Genomic DNA, 10,013 nt, shown 5'->3' on the forward strand with positions numbered 1-10,013 from the left:
CTCCCTCCTCCTATTCTAAAAAAAACCCCACTGGGAACAGGGCTGGGCTGTATCAGCCAAGCCCTGCTCCTGGCATGTACAGAAGCAAATACTGAAGATGCTCCACTTTGGAGTGCCTTTACCTGAACCCTCATGTAATGAGGGTTCAGATTGTTGCGGGATCAGGTGCTTTTAAAGCACTCTGCAACCATGCTTTTGTGTTAGGTTATGGCTGTAGGGCACTTTCAGGGGCCAGATCAGGGAAAAATGTTCACTTCTGTCAGTGCCCTGAGTTCTCTGCAACAACAACAAAATATTCTATTGCTTTTTTTGTAGTTAAAAAAACAGAGTGAGCACTAAGAGCTGGTATTTTCCAAGGGGAGCCTTGAGTCTAACGAGGGGTGCCTCAAGTTTAACAAGGTTGAGAACCCCAAGTCTAGGTTAAAGTTAAACCTAAGTAATTATATCTAACTGGTGGACGTATTTTAAGTATATTGCTTTAAAAACTGATATAAGTCCCAAATAGATAGGACTAAAAAAGAGAATAGGGCAAAAGAAGGAAAAAAGCTGAGAGGGGATAGTTTTACATCCCCTCCCAGTGAAGCAAAAAGTGCTTAAGAGAAACTGAAGACCTGGTCCCCACGATTTGAGTATAAGAGACATTTTGGAACTTAGAACTGTTTTTTCTCTGTTTCAACCCAGCTTCTTTCAAAGAACAATGTGGCTGCACTGATTTAAGATAATTAGTTGGCTAATTAGGGCCATAAGCTGTATAAAATTTACCACGTTACATAACACATTATTTTTAAATCTACCTGATGACTCATTAATATAAGGTTGTTAGCCTTTTTTCAGCTTAAGTGCCATTTTTGGCTTCATTTGTTTCATAGTATACGCACCTCTTGCAATTAATTAATAAAATAGACTAATTCCCTGGTAACCTCAATACAACTACAGCCCCAAAAGAAAAAAGAAAAGAAGAAATTTAATACAGAAATTATTTGAAATGTCTACCAGTGTCTCTAGAAGAATGGGTATTGAGTATTGGAAAAACTGACCTGACTTTGAAATTGCAATTGTCAGGTGAAACTGTTCATGTTTGGTACATGATAGAGACCCAGCTGCTCCCATGGATTCAGATTTTCAAAAGTCCCTTCTTTAGGTGCCAAGTTTTCCAAGGGTATATGACAAACAGCAGGGTAAGCAGTCTTTTCCAGTGACAGACTGGAATGATCCACTCTGGGTCAGTGGTGGGTGGGTCAACAGGTGCTAGAACCAGCTAACACTTCTGCTGCTTATCCCCACAGTGGCACAGCACCCTCCCCGCCCCCACAAATGCCATGAAGGCCCACATCCATGAGCCAGATCCAGTGGTTCTGTAAGCTAGGTCCAGCCTAGGGGCTGTAGGTTGCTGACCCATGACATACAGTATTTATGCTATATATAATCAACCCTTAGTTTATATCAACCATTAGATTATCTATATAATCAACCATTAGGTTATCTGTCCACTTCTGTTTTAAGCTCAAGGTTCAAATGCCAACTGCAGTGTTGCCTAATTCATTCTCTGTAGAGTTGCATCACTGTAGTTTTATCTTTGATTATTTCTGGGGGTAAGTTATACAGGAATGTTGTTTGTCCATAGTTATCCCAGGGCAGCTGTTAGCTATACGCAAAGAGGCATTTGTTCTCTGCCACCTATTGGTGAGGGGCTATCATTGCACCTCTTGCAAGCATCTACCTGGAGCAGTCTTGCTTAGGCCTGTGTGAATAGGGAACTATTCGATTTGGGTTCGGATTCAGCTGATTTGGATGCCAGCGATTTGATTTAGAGCTCCAAATCGGTTTTCCACTTCGATTTGGCTGAACTGGCTCTGAAACGTTGAAGCTGATTTGAAGCCGATTAGGAGATTCGGTCATAGGGTATAATGGGGAATCAATGAAATATCTATGACTTTGTTGTTTTCTGTCTGATTAAGATGAAACCTGCAGGGGTGGTGGCCCCTGCTGAGAGCATGAAGTCTGCCAAGCTTCAAGGAGAGGGGTGCAGAGGTTTCTGGGAAACTGCATCTCAAAGTCCTGAAAGCAAAACTCTTAACACGTGTGTTAAGTCACAGGGGGGGTGAAAACTGCGGAGATGGAAGCCCCTGTGGAGGCCAGCAAGCCTGCCAAGTTTCAAGGTGATAGATGCAGAGGTTTCTGGGAAAATGCACCTCAAGCTGCTGACAAGCAAAACTCATGACATGGGTGAAAGTGTGTGTGTGTTAAGGCCTAGTGGGGAGAAAACTGGAGGCTTGCTAGACCTTGCTGTGGCCACGAAGCCTGACAGTTGTGAAGGAGATAGGTGCAGGGGAGATGTGGCTTCTGGGGCCCTGCACCTCTGACTCCTACCCTGGGGGTCTTTAAAAGGAGGCTGGATGAATACCTGGCTGGGGTCATTTGACCCCAGTACTCTTTCCTGCCACGGTAGGGGGTCAGACTTGATGATCTGCTCAGGTCCCTTCCAACCCTACCTACTATGAAACTATGAAACCAGAACTGAAGTCAACTTCCTACAGCTCAAAACACAAAACCTGCCAACTATCTCCAGTACCCCCACAAACCACACACCAGAATCTATCCAAGACAACAAAACCCAACTACCTGTGGGGGCACATTCCTCACCAAAAAAACACTCTGCCTCCAGTCTCTCAGGCCTGATCCTGAGAGGGAACAAATTACAAACCACTTTTCACAGCCAGGCCTATGAACGTCACTTCATCAGCCTCCTAGGTACAGAACCTTGTGGACTCAATATAGATTAGACATTGGAATTCTGACACACTGCAACCTGCCGGACATCTGACTCCCCAGGTACATCTGCACTTTTACCTGCACTGCTACGTCCACCTTCCACCCCCCATCCCCCCAGCCTGTCCCTCACCCCCTGACACCTCCATTTCCATTTTCACTGACTGGCTTTCTTGCCTGCATTGTGTGCCAGGCCAGCCCCTGGCTTCTTTACTATTCCTTCCATCCAGGTTCAGGAGACACACAAACTGCAGGTACTTCCACAGCCTGACAAAGGGCTTTTCAATGCAAAAGCTGGCATCCCGGGCAGCTAAGCTGAGCTCACCAGGAGCCTCACAACTGCACTGCAACCAGCAAGCCTCGGGCCTGTCAAAGATGTGACAGGTCTGGGCTTCCCTCAGCCAGGACTCTGTGTGTGCGTGCATTAGCTGGAGGTTATAGTGCTTCCTACCTGCCTTTCACCAGGGGATCATTGGTCCTAGCATTTATGGGGCTGCCACACCACCAGTAGTCCCACCAGGCCTCCCTACCCTGGCAAGGTGCAGTTTTAGTGGTCATGCCCAGGACTTATGTTCTCCTCCTTTCCCATAGCCCCAGCCCATACTTCCAAGTTCGTCCTGGCAGGCAAGTGAGCTCAGTAGGCAGCTGTTCTTCCCCTGTTGGCTGGTGATGCAGTAAGTGCCCCCTCCAGCCGAGAGTGGGGCATTACCTGGTTTTTAAAAAAAAATTAAAAAAATTGGTGGAGACAGAGTGAGGAGGGTGGCATTCAGTCGGTCTGCAGGTGGAGCTTAGGGAACCCCAGCAGTGGGAGGTTCACCTTCAAGAACACTAGCTGCTCCACCAAACCAGGATCCAAGCAGGTTTGGTGGGGTGTCACAACATCCCCAGAAATGCTGAACACCCTCTCACTTGGAATACTGGTTGGTGGACAGGACAGGTGTTGTCAGGCAACCGTGGCCAGATCCTGCCACATCTGGCTGTGGCTTTTTCCGGTCACAGTACAGTGGCGCCACATCCTAAGCGAGACAGGTAGCCACTGAAGCCTCGGTGCTACCTGCCTGAGGCTGGGGTCTGGTGTGTTTGGACCCCAGCATTGAAGCCATGCCCTTGGCCCACATTGGCAGTGGCTGGTGTGGAGGAGACTGGCTGGTGCTGGTGCTGGTGCTGGTGTTGGTGTTGGTGTTGGTGCCGGTGCTGGTGCCGGTGTCAGTGGCGCTGCTCATGCTGGGAATGCTGACATGAGAAAATGGATTCCCCTCTTCCACATCCCCTTGCCTCTGTACTTTGGCCTCCCTGACTTTGTTGACCAGCATCTGCGTCCAGTGATCAAGAGTTTTGGTGCTGCCAGTGCAAATGCTCCCCTTCATCCTTGGGTCGCACATGCCTGCCATCATGTGGACCATACTGGACCGCAAGGGATCCAGCCATTTCCTGATGCCCTCCCTCAGCCACCTCACCAGTGCCTGCACATCTGGTGACAGTGGCTTGCCCCAGCCAGGAACACTGATCCCCTGGAACTTCTCTATTTGATTCTCAAGTTTCCTCACTATGGGGATCACCTGGCTAAGGAGGGCATCACCAGCACTAAGAGTCTCAGTGGCCTCGAGGAAGAGCTTGAGGACCACCAAGATCTGGGAGATGGCACCCCACTCAGCTCTGCTCAGGGGCCACTGATCCTGATCTCCCCAAACAAGGCCATCTCATGGATGGCCTTCTGTTGCTCCAACAGGCTTTCGAGCATCAGGTATGTGTAGTTCTACGAATCTCCACAACCTGCATGATTTTGTGCTGTAGGATGCTCAGCTCTGCCTGTTTCTCCTGCAGCATCTTTCCCCCCTTGATGCTGCGGTGGAAGTAGCCCAACACCTTCCTGCATTTTGAAATCACTTGGCTTGTAGCAGTAGTGGTGACAGCGCCATCACCGGCAGTCCTTTTCTCCTCCAAGGGATCCCTGACTGTGAGGTGTGCAGCCTGTGTGCCACACAGTGGATGCCAACTTAGACAGCCTTCACCATATTGGCCCTGTTGTCAGTGACCATGAACCCGTGGGTGAGCTCGGCTTGCCCAATGAGCCACCCCTGCACCATGCAGTTCATGGCCCCCATAATCTCCCTTGCCATGTGAGACTCATCTAGCACCTCAGCTTGGAGGAGAGCCCACCGATGGCCTGACTGATTGCACCAGTGCCCTATGAGGGAGAGTTAGGCATGATTGCCACCCCAGCTGCTCCAGATGCCAGAGGTGAAGTGCAAGGTTACCTGCAGCCCTGCCTTGCACAGCTCCTCCCTCAAGTACTCCCTGCATGCCTCATATAGGGAGCGCACCACCATCCTGCTAAAGGTGGTGCGTTCAGGCACTTGGTAAGATGGGGCCAGAAGGGCCAGAAGTGCTATGAGACATCTAGCCCCAGTTGCTCAACTAGGGAGAAGGGCTGGCTGTCCAGAGCAAGCATCGCCCCAATGGTCTGGGTGATCTTGCTCGCCTTTGCAACTCGCCCCCCTTTCTGTCCACCTTTCCCCCACTGTTCCAGGTTGGCCTGCCTCTGCTTTGGGGGAACGGGGGACTTCCTTTCCAGCACACTCGCACTGGTGCCAGGCTGAGCAACAAGAAGGGCAAGGGGGTGCTGCCTCCTGAGATGAAGCAGCATTGCTGTGGTGGTGAAGTGTTTCACCTCCTTGCCCCAGCTGATGTGCCTTCAGCAGTGCTGGCAGATAGCAAACCTGGGATCATCTGCCAGCTCAAAATGCTCCCACACTACGCTACTCACCCACTTCTGTGTTGAGGGTGAAGATGCTGCCTTATCCCACCCCTCAGCAGGCTGAGGTACAACAGCAGGAGGAGCTGCCTCAGCTGAGCCACTTGCCTCCACAACCTCAACTTCAACCTCCTCCAAGGTGCTGCTTTCTGGAGGAGACCTGGGTCTAGGGGAACTTTGAGGGGTGTGGAGCACAAACTCTGATTTCCCCTTGGTCCCCAGAATCGCTTGAGCCAGGGTGCTCAGGTCCCCTGGTTCCAGCTCCAGCTTCTCCTCTGGCAGTGAGATGCTCACACTGAGAGATGACATTGTGGTGGAGGAGACAGTGATTCTGCTGCTGGTGCCTATTTCTGGACTGAGGGGAGGTGGTGCAGGTACAGGGAAATCAGGTGCAGACACTGCTCCCACCTCCTTGCTTCCACTGGCAGCAGAAGTGTCATGGCTGTTTGGGAAGAGAATGTGTCTATGTTTGGCTGGGGGGAGGGCTTGCAGCTCTAGCTCTCCCCTTACCCTCTCTCCCTCCCCTGCCAGAAGACCTGGCACTTGCCTTTCTAGCACGCTTCATATTAATCTTTCCTGTGCTGCAACAGGTGTGTGTGTGTGTGTATGTCACTCCTTTTGTGTTGTGTTTTATTTCCTCTGTGCTGTGCATGTGTGCACTGGACTCTTCTTTGGTTGTTTGATTCAGTAATAATAAGTATTAAGAACTATGTAAAAATGTGTGCTGTCTGTCTGTCTACTTCTCTGCTGTGATGTAATTATTTACGATGAATTATGAATGTGAAGTGTGACTCTATTGCGTGTTTTATTCCCTCTGTGTTGTGTGCACTGGACTCTTCTTTCTTCTTTGATTATCAATAACTATATATGGTGTCTTCTTCTGTGAAGTTCTATTAATGTGAATGTGTGACTACTACTGTACTTCTTGTTCTTCTTCTGTTGTAATGTGTACCTAAAATGATATATCTCCTTCTTCTAAGACCCTGAGTTATGTGTTAGTCTCAATCTCTGACTTCTGTATTGTCTACAGTCTCTATGTAAACTAACTATAATAATATTAATAACTAATAACGACTATATATAATCTCTCTTCTTCTCCTATGAATATCTGATTTTTCTTCTTCTATGTGTGTATATTATAAGTGTGTGCATGCAATCTGTGTGCTTCCCTGCACAGTGATGGATCACACTGGCAGGGAAAACACTAAGCTTTCTTTTTTCTAAGTTTGCACAAAAAAGAGAGCAAATATCAATTGAAAGAAATGAATTGTATAGTATTAAGTAGAGCGATTCTAAGCTAAGCTAAAATAAGCTAAGCTAAACTAAATCCTATCCAGTCCTTTCTAAGAACAAAAAGGAGCAGGCAAGTTGCAATTGACTGACTATGATGCAAGCCAGGCAGCACAGTACCTTGCTGATTTTGTTGCTCAGACAGAAACAGCTCACAAAAGGCACAGTAAGCCTGCAAACAGAGGCTTTTATGCTGTTTCTATGTCCCTCCCCCCAGACACTGTAATTGGAAGGGCAGTCAGAGAGAAATCCTGCTCACTGGCCACCTAGACATGTCAGTCTTTCCCCACCCTGCTTCCCTTCCCCGCACTGCTCCCCTTCCCTCTTCTAAGTTTCTGTTTCCCCATACAGACAGCCCTCCAAATCGCTGAATCTTTTCCAAATCCTTTTGGAAAGCCAAAAGCAGCTAGTAATTTGATTTGGACTTACAGATTCGGCCTCCGAATCATCCAAATCTTTTCCGAATCTGAGTCACAGTCCAAAACTTCACACAGCCCTAGTCTTGCTGTTCCTGTATTCCAGACAGGGATGTAATCTACATTTGAGATGCAGAAAAAAACCCCCAAAACCCAAAGCAGCACAAATTCATGGTGTGTTCTGCATAAATATATTTATGTATCTTGTGGGATTGGTAAAGGTTCCTCAACAGGTTAACTCTGTAGGTGTTAGGCATTAGTCTTCTCTTAGAATGACATATATGCCAAAGAGGATCCCACATGAAATTTGAGGAAAGCCAGAGCAGGAGAATATAACTTTCATCCTATGGTCTCCCCTTGGATGATTAGAGGTCTAGGAAATATGGTTTAGGAGGATAGGCTTAAAGAACTAGGATTATTTGTCTGGAGAAGAGAAAACTGAAGAGGGATTTCATAGATTCATAGACATTAGGGCTGGAAGGGACCTTGAAGATCATCAAGTCCAGCCCCTTGCCCCAGCGGAAGGAAATCAGCTAGGCTTAAAGGATCCCAGCAAGATAAGCATCCAAACATTTCTTGAATGAGTCCAGAGTAGGTGCCTCCATGAGTTCTGGAGGGAGTCTGTTCCAGGCCTTGGGGGCTGGGACAGTAGAGAAGTTTTTCCTTATGTCCAACCTAAAATGGACACGGAGGAGTTTATGACTGTTGGTTCTTGTTTTCCCTTGGGGTGCTCTGGTGAACAGACATTCCCCCAGATCCTGATGCACACTCCTTATGTACTTATAGGCAGCCACCAGGTCACCCCTGAGCCTGCGCTTTTCTAGGCTGAAGAGTCCCATGGCTCTCAGCCTCTCATCATAAGGCCTGTTCTCCTGCCCTCTGATCATGTGTGTGGCTCTCCTCTGGACTCTCTCAAGCTTCTTGGCATCCTTCTTAAATTGTGGAGACCAGAATTGGATGCAGTACTCCAGCTACAGCCTCACCAAGGCTGAGTACAGTGGGAGGATGAAATCATGAGATTTAATAAGAGTGTTCAAATACCTGAAGGATGGTTATGGAGAGTATGGAGGTAGACAGGAGGGCTGTGCAAAGCTTCAGTCCCTGATTTAATTCAGCAGAGATTTGGCCCAATTCGGTGGCCGAATCTCTGAATCCGAATCAAATCAGAGGACCCTTTAATCTCTCTGAATTGAATTGGAACCCTCTGAATTGATTCGGAGTAATTTGGAAAGATTCAGAGATTCGGACATAGACACAGCTTTAAATGTTTTTTCTATGTAAGTCTAGGTAGCAGGTGGCTTGTGAATGCTGTGATGCTGGGTTGCGTGGAGCTTCCCACAGGAGTGCGGGGGGCTCCCCAGTGTGCTTGGCAGCAGATCCAGAAGTGGACCAGAAGCACTTCTGGCCCACTTCCAGGTCCACTGGAGAGCATGCGGGGGGGGGGGCCCCCACACCCTCTGGTTCGGCAACTGGTGCCTCCTAGGTCTGGGGGGGCACCTGGGGTCCCCCCGTGGCAGATCACTGAGCTGGGGGAGTGTGTGGGGCCCCCAGTACACTCTCTGATGGATCCGGAAGTGGACCGGAAGTACTTCCAGTCCACTTCTGGGTTTGCCGCTGAGCACACAGTGCCTCCCCCGCACTCCTGTGGGATGCTCCATCTGCCCCACCATCGCAGCATTCACGAGCCATGACTGGTACCTCAAGGTATGTAGAAAAAAAACATTTAAAGCTGTGTCTAAATCCAAATTGCTGATTCTCTGAATCAGCATCGAATCTTCAGATTCCCATTTGGCTGAATCAAAACGCGGACAGTGATCCAAATCAACGAACCAAATCACTGTGCCCGATTCAGGCTGAATCCGAATCGAATAGGGCCCATTTTGTACACCTCTAGTTTTCTGTAGCTACAGGAGACAGAACTGGGAGCAATGATTTCAAATTGCATCAGGGGAAATTTAGAACTTATATTAGGAAGAACTTTCTCACTGGATCAGGTTATCCAGAGAGGACATTTTTCATCCCAAGAAATTCTGAAGAGCAGTTTAGACAAACACATGTCTGGGATGACTTAATCAGAGATGATCCTGCTTGAACAAGGGGTTAGACTAGATGTCCGCCTGAGGTCCAACCCTTTTTTAAAATGATTCTGTCTAATTCACTGAGACACATTTGAATATATCACAAGTGGAAATCCCCAGGGAGAGAGAAGGCATTTCTACATTTTTTCACATCTAAATACTCTGGAGACTCTGGTTACACACGCAGTTCTTTGGAAAAATTAAGCCAGAGAAGCTGGGGTTTTGGTTGTGGCCATGTTGGTCTAAGGACATAGGCAGGCAAGGTTCCTTGCCCAGAAGTTCCTTCACTGGATCGCCAAGGAACCCCTTGGAGATCTCAGAACAGCAGAGACTCCCCATGCCTGAAGAAGGGTGATTGCACCTGAAAGCTTGCAAAGAACTTTTTTCCAACTACTCAGTTGGTCTAGTAAAAGATATCACATCTACTCAAAGAACCTTGTGCAAGCCATAGAAGGCCATTCTCATGGGGTCTGCAACACTTCTTAAAAATTCACCTGATATTTTTAGGAACCTCATTTTAAGATCCTTTATAATGGCCTAGAAACTTAATTTTAAGCTACTGTTCTGAAAAATCTGTATATTCCTTCCAACTTAAAGGGGTATTTTTTGTTTTTTGCTTTTTTTTCTCAACAGAAGGCCAAGATCATGCACAGACAAGTACAGGAAAACAATTCTTTTGATGAGATTATGAAATCTAAGAACTAC

General features: G+C 47.7%; 1 long non-coding RNA gene across 1 annotated transcript in view; it reads left to right on the forward strand.

Moving 5' to 3' along the window:
- LOC102377578 overlaps positions 1-10,013 on the forward strand; it is a 74,782-nt gene extending 64,769 nt beyond the window's left edge. Inside the window, exon 4 of the long non-coding RNA XR_324303.2 lies at positions 9,942-10,013. This is a non-coding gene — a long non-coding RNA (uncharacterized LOC102377578). The remainder of the gene's footprint in view (positions 1-9,941) is intronic.

Source organism: Alligator sinensis, unplaced genomic scaffold, assembly GCF_000455745.1.
Source record: "Alligator sinensis unplaced genomic scaffold, ASM45574v1 scaffold320_1, whole genome shotgun sequence".
Lineage (NCBI taxonomy): Eukaryota > Metazoa > Chordata > Crocodylia > Alligatoridae > Alligator > Alligator sinensis.